Source organism: Narcine bancroftii, chromosome 2 (assembly GCF_036971445.1).
Source record: "Narcine bancroftii isolate sNarBan1 chromosome 2, sNarBan1.hap1, whole genome shotgun sequence".
NCBI lineage: Eukaryota > Metazoa > Chordata > Chondrichthyes > Torpediniformes > Narcinidae > Narcine > Narcine bancroftii.
Genome location: NC_091470.1, coordinates 212,973,780 through 212,981,949, shown reverse-complemented (window position 1 = coordinate 212,981,949; position 8,170 = coordinate 212,973,780). Strand labels below are relative to the sequence as shown.

The following is an 8,170-nucleotide window of genomic DNA, read 5'->3' as shown; positions in this document are numbered from 1 at the left end:
TTGATTCTCCTCATTATTAGCTATTCCCTTCCTTAGTGTTGTTGCAGGAAAATAAATAGAACTGGTTCCACGTTGGTCATTAAAACACATAGTTTTTAGATTCAGATTATCAATTTTAAATAAAAAATGTAATTGAAACATACAGCATGGCAACAGGCCATTTTGGCCCATACTGTCCAATTACACCCAATTAACCTACAATCAAACGGTGGGAGGAAACTGGAGTCCTCAGTGAAACCCATGCAGACATGGGGAGAATGTACCTCGGACCCGATCTCTGGTGCTGTAATAGCGTTGTACTAACCATGCTGCCCTACCTTGAGAATTACTTAGCCACACTACAGAAATTGATTTTGCTTTATTTGGCGACGAATGTAAGGGGAGGGAACATAGGATTACCCTGGTAGTTGTGATTAACCAGGGCATTGAATCACAGCCAGATAGGATACTTTGTTTTAGCCAAGGTTTGAATCTGATGAAAGTGTGTGCACCAAGCAATGATGGAAAAGTGAAGAATATGTGACAGAAACACAAAGACCACAAATGCTGGAACCTTGAAGAAACAAAGAATTGTTGGAGAAACTCCATGGGAAAGGCAGCATCCATTAATATAAATAGTTGGCCAATGTTTTGGATTGGGGCCCTTTCTTCAGATTTAAGTATCAAGGAGTGGAATTCCTCCCCGTCCATACCCATATCTCTAGTTCTCACACTTCAGCCATACAGCCTGGTAACAGGTCATTTTGGCCCAACTTACACCCAATTATCCTACAATCCCTTGCACGTTTTGAAGGGTGGGAGGAAACTAGAGCCCCCGGCAAAAACCCATGCATACACAGGGGAGAGCATATAAACTCCTTTCAGCCTGTGCAGGATTCCAACTCCAGTCCTGATCACTGGCACTGTAACAGCTTTGCACTAAATGCTGCACTAAAAATGCCACCCCATACTTCTGCCCTCACTAGGTCTCCTCGAACATTGAACAAAGACAGAGGCCCTCTGGTCCTCATAGTAACCTTTGACAATCCTGCCAACCTCAGCACAATGCCAACGTCAGCTTGTTTTATTCCTCCTGCCAATATTTCTGTCTGCATTGACTTCCTAATCTCCTTTAGTAATTTCACAGATGCACCTCGTATATTTCAGACTTTCTCAATGTTGAGGTCACATTGCCTGATGTATATCTTTTTATGCTTTATCCTGCCATGCACATTCCCCTTGTATTGGTAGCTCTCTTTAATGGATGTCTGTTTATTCCTCACCTTACTTGTCCCTAGTTGAATGCCTCCCACTGCTCTAAAACTGAGTTATCTTTGAGTAACTGCTTTGAGTAAATTATATCTCAATCTCTTCAAGGTTTCCTTGTCGCAGTTTCAAAAGTTTATTCTTGGTTTTCTTTGCCCTTGTCCTGAACCACATTAAATCAAACTGAATTATGATCCCTGGTCTCAAAATGCATTGCCGTTGCCATCTTATCTACTTGGCCATGTTCACTCCCTAAAATGTGTTCCAGAACTGCATCTAATATTGTTAAATTTCCCAGATTTTCACCCAGAGGGAATCAAAGGCTTGGAACTATGCTATTGTAATGGATTTGCATTAATCTTTAAAGTTAAAATTTTTAATAATAACATATATTTCTTAGCAAAGTAAGTTATAAAAATATTTCTAGTGAGGGAAATGTGGTCTGGATACAGCGTCACATACAGGTCACATATTTACAATGCACTCAGAAGTGAGGTCATTTTTGGAGTGACGTGTCTTGGAAGAGTACAACTAATAGAACTAAAGTGGGTTTTAATTGATTCAAGAACAATGGAATGTTTGCTTTATTAAAAACTGAAGTACCCAACTACTCAAGAAGAACTGCTGTAGGGTGTGGGTTTAAACAAAAACAGGTTTCTGCTTGTGGTCATCAGACTTTCTGGCATTATAAACCATTTAAGCCTCTTGGAACAGCGATGAGGTCAGAGATGGTTATGGATATGGAGCAGTTGTGAAGAAAGCCAGGAAGTTTTGCAGAAATGAAACTAAAACTGTGATGATGTCACATCACATGATATCACAGAAAGTTGGAAATTGAAGGAATAAAATTGTCAATGAAAAAAATTGAGATCCAAAGGCTTATGTAAAAGAGAGGATTTTTGAAGTGGAGGAGTTAAAACAATTTCCTGAGAGTAAACCTATTAAGCAGCAGAGAGAGCAGGAACAGGTTGAACTCGAAAAACACAAAATGGAGATTGAGCTCCGTGTGATACAGGAAACAGAAAATCCAAGAGAGGAAGCAGACTGACAATGGAAATTTTATGCAGATGAAGCAGGAAAACAATGGAGGTTTGAAAGAGAAATTTAGATAAAGGAGAGAAGAGATACAAAGAGAGGTTGAGAGAGAAAGGGAAAATTGCAAAAATTATGTTAAAATCACAGATGATTATGTGTTAAATCCAGATCTTTAATTAAAGCCAAGTGAAAATTTTCTAAAGGGACAAAATTCTGTTATATTTGCAGATAAGAATCACAAAGAGAGATTTGTGCCCCATCGACCTTTTTCAGAAGGTAAACCTTTTCAAGAAGGTAATGTAAAGTATCCAATTAAAGGAGAAAATAAATGGGGAAATAGTGGTAGAGGGGAGAGGAAATAACAGCAGAAAAGGAAAACCCATCTGGTGCATTTTATGATGATTGTAAGAAACCTGGCCATGTGACAGTGAACTGGATTTCCTTGAAGAGAAAGAAAAAACAGGAAACAGCATCAGGTGTTTGTATTCAAAGAAATGAAACACATGGAAGTGAAAAAAGAATCTACTGGTAAAATTAGGAAGAAATTTGAATAATTTGTGCCAGAGGATAAAGTTTAATTAGAGGAAGAATCACCACAAGTAACATCAAAAATACTCAGAGATACTGGAGCAGCTCAGTCACTTGAGTTAGACAGTGTTTTGAAGTCTAGTGATAAGACAGGTGAAATAAATTTAATTAGAGGTTTGCAGCGTGATTCTGAGTTGATACCTTTGCACACAGTAATGTTGAAATCAGAATTAGATAATGGACTTGTTGAAATAGGGATCAGATCAAGTTTGCTAGTGGATGGCATTTTGTCATTATTAGGGAATGATTTAGCAGAGGGTAAAATTGTCCCTGCAGTGAAATGAACAGATAAGCCAATCATTGATGAAACAGAGACAGATATAAATATATATCCAGTGTGTGTAGTAATGAGGGCAAAAAAAACTTAACAAACAGTGATGTACAAAATGATTTTAAAGTCTCAGAAGTCTGTGACAGTGCACAGCAGCTGAAATAAGATTCATCATTATCCTAGAAAAATTAATAGAAAAACAGAACGAAGATACTGATCTTGCTGAATTAGAGATAAAGCACTCTCTAATGAGGAAATTAAGAAGATTCCAGTTGGATGTTATTTTTAAGGAGGGTTAATTGATGAGAAAATGGAGGTCATGTGAGATTCCTGCTAATGAAGAATGGGCAGTTTGTAGTTCCTAAACCCCATAGGGATGAAATTTTGACTTTGGCACATAGGACACCCATAGGCGACCACCTTGAGGAAAAGAAAACAACCTATAAATTATGAAACAATTTTATTGCCCTAATTTAAGAAAAGATGTTAAGCCATTTTGTAGGACGTGACAACTGAATTGGTATTTGGACATAAAGTTAGAGGACCTTTAATGTTGTTGAAAGAACAATCCAGTTGAATTTGTTAGGTTATTTTTAAAAGTTTAAAGATCATTTACAGGAAGTATGTAAATTAGCTGAGGAGAATTTGTTTACAGAAAGTATATAAATTAGCTGAGAAGAAAAAATGAAAGTCTGGGATTATTTTTAAACCACGGGATAAAGTGTTAATTCTGTTCCCAATAATTTCTAATCCTCTTCAAGCAAAATTTTCAGGATGGTATGAGATAGAATCCAAGGTAAATGAAGTAAACTGCTTAGTTAAAACTCCTGATAGGAGACATAAAACACAGAATTACCATGTTAACATGTTAAAACTTTATTTTGAGAATATGGATGTTAGCCAGAAATAGCTTTCACCACAGATCTTGATTGTGAATAAGGGATGAGGATCTTGAAACAATACAAGCTGACTCTTCTGAGAGACATTTTAAAAAGAAATTGTTTGATAAACTTTTGAAAACCAATCATACTGTTAATTTAGCTAAGAGTGAATTTTGTCATGCTCAGGTGACTTATCTTGGTTACGTTGTTGGCCATGGAGAATTGGAACCTGTTCAGGTTGAAGTCAGATAATTTCTGAATTTGCTCTACCCACAGGTAAGAAAGCCAGGAGGACATTTTTAGGAATGGTAGAAAAAACTTTGCTGATATTGCTCTTCCCTGACTAATCTTTTGAAGAAGATTGTATTTAGACATTCATTGTCAGGAAGTATTTCACAAATTGAAAGACATATTATGTCCCATACCTGTACTTTAATCACGTGATTTTCAGAAGCCATTTGTTTTGGCAGTTGATGCCATTGACCAGGCAGAAGGTGCTGTATTTTTTTGAAAATTTTATTTAAATATTTGATAAAACAATAAACATAACAAAAAATACAACAGTCGAAAAAACCCTTACTCCTGTCCCCCTCCCATTTCCCAACCCACCCACCTCCCCTTAGAGCCTTTAGAAAATTTTAATTTTACTAGGTATTCAATATTAACTGTTTGGTGTGCCAACTCTGTACATACCATTTAATTAAGATCTATAGCCATATATTCTAAATATAAACTCCACATCTTAACAAAAAAGAATAATTATTTCACAGATTATGTTTTTTTTCCAGATATAAACACGATTGTAATTCATTATGCCATCTTTGTATATTCAACTCTACATCATTTTTCCAGGTAATCGCTATACATTTTCTTGCTACAGCCAACCCTAATCGTATAAATGCTAATTGTGATTTGTCCATCTACAACCCTGACGTTCATATAACCCAATTAACACATCATCAAATTCAACTGCAAATCCATCTTAAATAAATCTCTCAAAAATTTTATAACTTTTTCCCAAAAAGGTTTAACTTTTCCACACATCCAATCACATCTAAAACACAGATCTGACAAAGTCAAGCCATATTTCTTCAACTTTACAGGTGTTAAATACAATTGATGTATAAAATTATCATTAACCATACTATATCTTACATTTAATCATTTCTTAACACTGCCAACACACATGTTAGACCATTCTTCCCAAGACAATACAATATCCAAATCCTTCTCCCAATTCTCCCTTCATTTTATATACATCAATTTTGTCCATTTTTTTCTTGCAAAAATCTATACAACTCTGAAATAAACTCCTTATTTCCTTTATCAGGAATTAACATCTCAAATTTTGTTTGACCTGGTAATATCAATTCCCATCCAAGATTTGTTTGAAAAAAATCTCGAACTTGATAATAAGAAAGAAAAGAATTTGATGAAACACCAAACTTCTCTCGCAATCTATTAAATGAAAGGAATCTATCTGCTTCAAAACAATCCTGTACCAATTTTACTCCTTTCATTTCCAAATCTTTCATATAAGGGTTTTTTTTTAATTAATTTATTCTAATATAGTGGTGATTTTGCTGAAATTTTTCCTTTAGATCCTATAACTTGATCTCGCTTTTGCCAAATATCCATTAAGTGTCTCAGTACAGGCAACTTACACTTTTGTAATAGTAAAGGATTCCATTTATAAATAAATTGACTTATCTTATTTTCAAAAATCTGATCCAATTCAACCTTTGCTCACATAGGTGGTTGATCAAAATCAAACAACCTATTAATAAATTTTAATTTCACCACATCATAATAATTTTGAAAATGTTGTAATTGAAGTCCACCCTATTCATACCGCCATATTAATTTTTGCATATAAACTCTTGACAATTTACCTTTTCACAAAAATAATCGAATTACTTTATTTAATTGCTTTAAAATTTTCTTCGATATTGCACTTGGAATAGACAGAAAAAGATGTGTATATGTAGATATATATATTCATTTTTATACAATTAACTCACCCAATTAAAGTTAATGGTAAATTTTTCCCTCTCTATGTAAATCAACTTAATCTTATTTAACAATGGTATATAATTTAAACTATATAAATCCTGATATTCTTTATTCACCTTGGTGATGTCACATCACATGATGTCAAAGAACCATAAAGTGAAGGCAGAGAGACTTTTTGAAACCATAAGGATAAATTGATCATCCTGTAAAAGACACAGGAGTAAAACAGCACTGTGACAGAGTATATAGAAATGTTTTTGGGAGATAAATTGGGAAAGGTTTATTAGAGTAGGTCACATACAAACACTTTAAAACAGATCTTATTTGAAATACTAGAGCTATGCTAGACATAGTGGCTTCTCACACTTTTTTGCAAGAGCTTTGAAGAGTCCTCAAGAGACTTTACTAATGGATTGTTGTTAACCAAAGCAACAGATGGAAGAGAATGCTGGCACCGCTATTGTTTGCAGGAAGGTTTTGCTGTTGTAAGAGGGTCATGTGGTTTTTCAAGCAGAGAGAGTCAAATGGGCTTTTCCTTACTCCGAGTGTGTGTGTGTGTGAGAGAGAGAGAGAGAGAGAGAGAGAGAGAGAGAGAGAGAGAGAGAGAGAGAGAGAGAGAGAGAGAGAGAGAGAGAGAGAGAGAGAGAGAGAGAGAGAGAGAAAAGCAGAGATCACTTTGACTGTGTTTCAGCCAGCAAGAGCACGAAGCCCCAGTATGGAAGATGGCCTAGTCACAGCCTTTGTGGTTCATGCAAGAGGAGAGGACTGACTATGTAATATTTCACTTGGAATAAGTGAAACAGAAAGGAACTCTGTGGTGACCTGAAAGAAAGAGGCTATCATTTGGATAACCCTGATGGGACAAGTTTTGTCAGCATGACACTGAGGTGACAGATGGAAGTATTCAGTTGTGGATGTCCTGGAACAACATATCTCTCTCTGAAAACTGAGAAGTACCTTCTTGAGCGGTAACCATTTACCTTTCGAGCACCAAAGCCTGGTGAACTTTATAAATGTTAAATTCTGTGCACAGTATAAGAATTGCCTGCAACCAGTGAACTTGGAGGAATGAGAAGCGAACCAAAGAACTTTTCTGATCTTACACACCCGTTACACACACATGCGCTTAGAATTAGAAGGGGGTAACTTTAAGTTAAGTTAATAATAGATAAGTTAAAGTGTGATTCTGTTTTCATGTTTAAAGATAATTAAAATAACTTTTGTTTAAGTAACCATTTGTCTTGGTGAATATCTATTGCTGGTGGGTTTTGGGGTCCTCTGGGCTCATAACAGTCATCTCTGGAGAGAAAAGAGAGGCTGTTCTGTGTTGTATTATCCTTATCATAGGAGATACACAAAATCAGTGGGCACAAAAAGAGTCACTTCACTGTCTCTTTGAATAAGGAGGAAAGTTTTGGAATTGAAGATAAAGTAACCAGAAAAAGGTGTTGTGCATTATGTCTGGAAAAGAGGAATACAAAATAAGTGGCTTTAAAATAAGTATGACCACTTCTGACTTTCTCTTTAAGATCGAGGGCAGATCCAACCAATAGAGGAGAACACTTGCGTGAAGAATATCTTTCTGAAAAAGGCTTGTGAGTTTAAAAAAATCTGAAGACATAATGTTTAAAAGTGCATCATAATGACTTCTGAACTTTTGAACTGCGATTTTAAAATATCCTAAAGCTCAGCAAGATATTTGAAACTGGACTTTAAAATTGACTTTTTAGAACCAAGCTTAAACTGTAATGGTTTGAATTTAATCACTCATACACGCATACAAATACATACATTCACATATTGTGAGATTTAAGATAGAGTTAAGTTGAGAGATAAGTAAGCAATGTTATGTTATTAATAAAAACTATTATTTTGAATTTACCATTGAATGGTGAATTTTCCATTGCTGTTCCTTTGTTAGTTCTAATTAGGTTTGTTAGTTCAAAACACTTGAAAGATCATGAAGTACAAAAGGGTCAGGATATAACCTGGAAGTGTTGTGACCTGCACATTGGGACTTTTCAACAGGCACACACATTGTGAATGGCCTTCTGTGTTGTATTGACAAGGTGCCACAGTGATGGAAATGAATGATAAAATGTATAGTGATAGAAATTTATAGATATCAAACTAAAGG

At 35.4% G+C, this 8,170-nt stretch overlaps 1 long non-coding RNA gene across 1 annotated transcript; it reads left to right on the top strand.

Moving 5' to 3' along the window:
* Positions 1-2,506: 2,506 nt before the first annotated feature.
* LOC138752602 (uncharacterized) lies at positions 2,507-7,737 on the top strand. Its single transcript, XR_011350758.1, has 3 exons — positions 2,507-2,574; positions 4,207-4,296; positions 7,563-7,737. It is a non-coding gene; the product is annotated as an uncharacterized lncRNA (long non-coding RNA).
* The last annotated feature ends 433 nt before the right edge of the window (positions 7,738-8,170 follow it).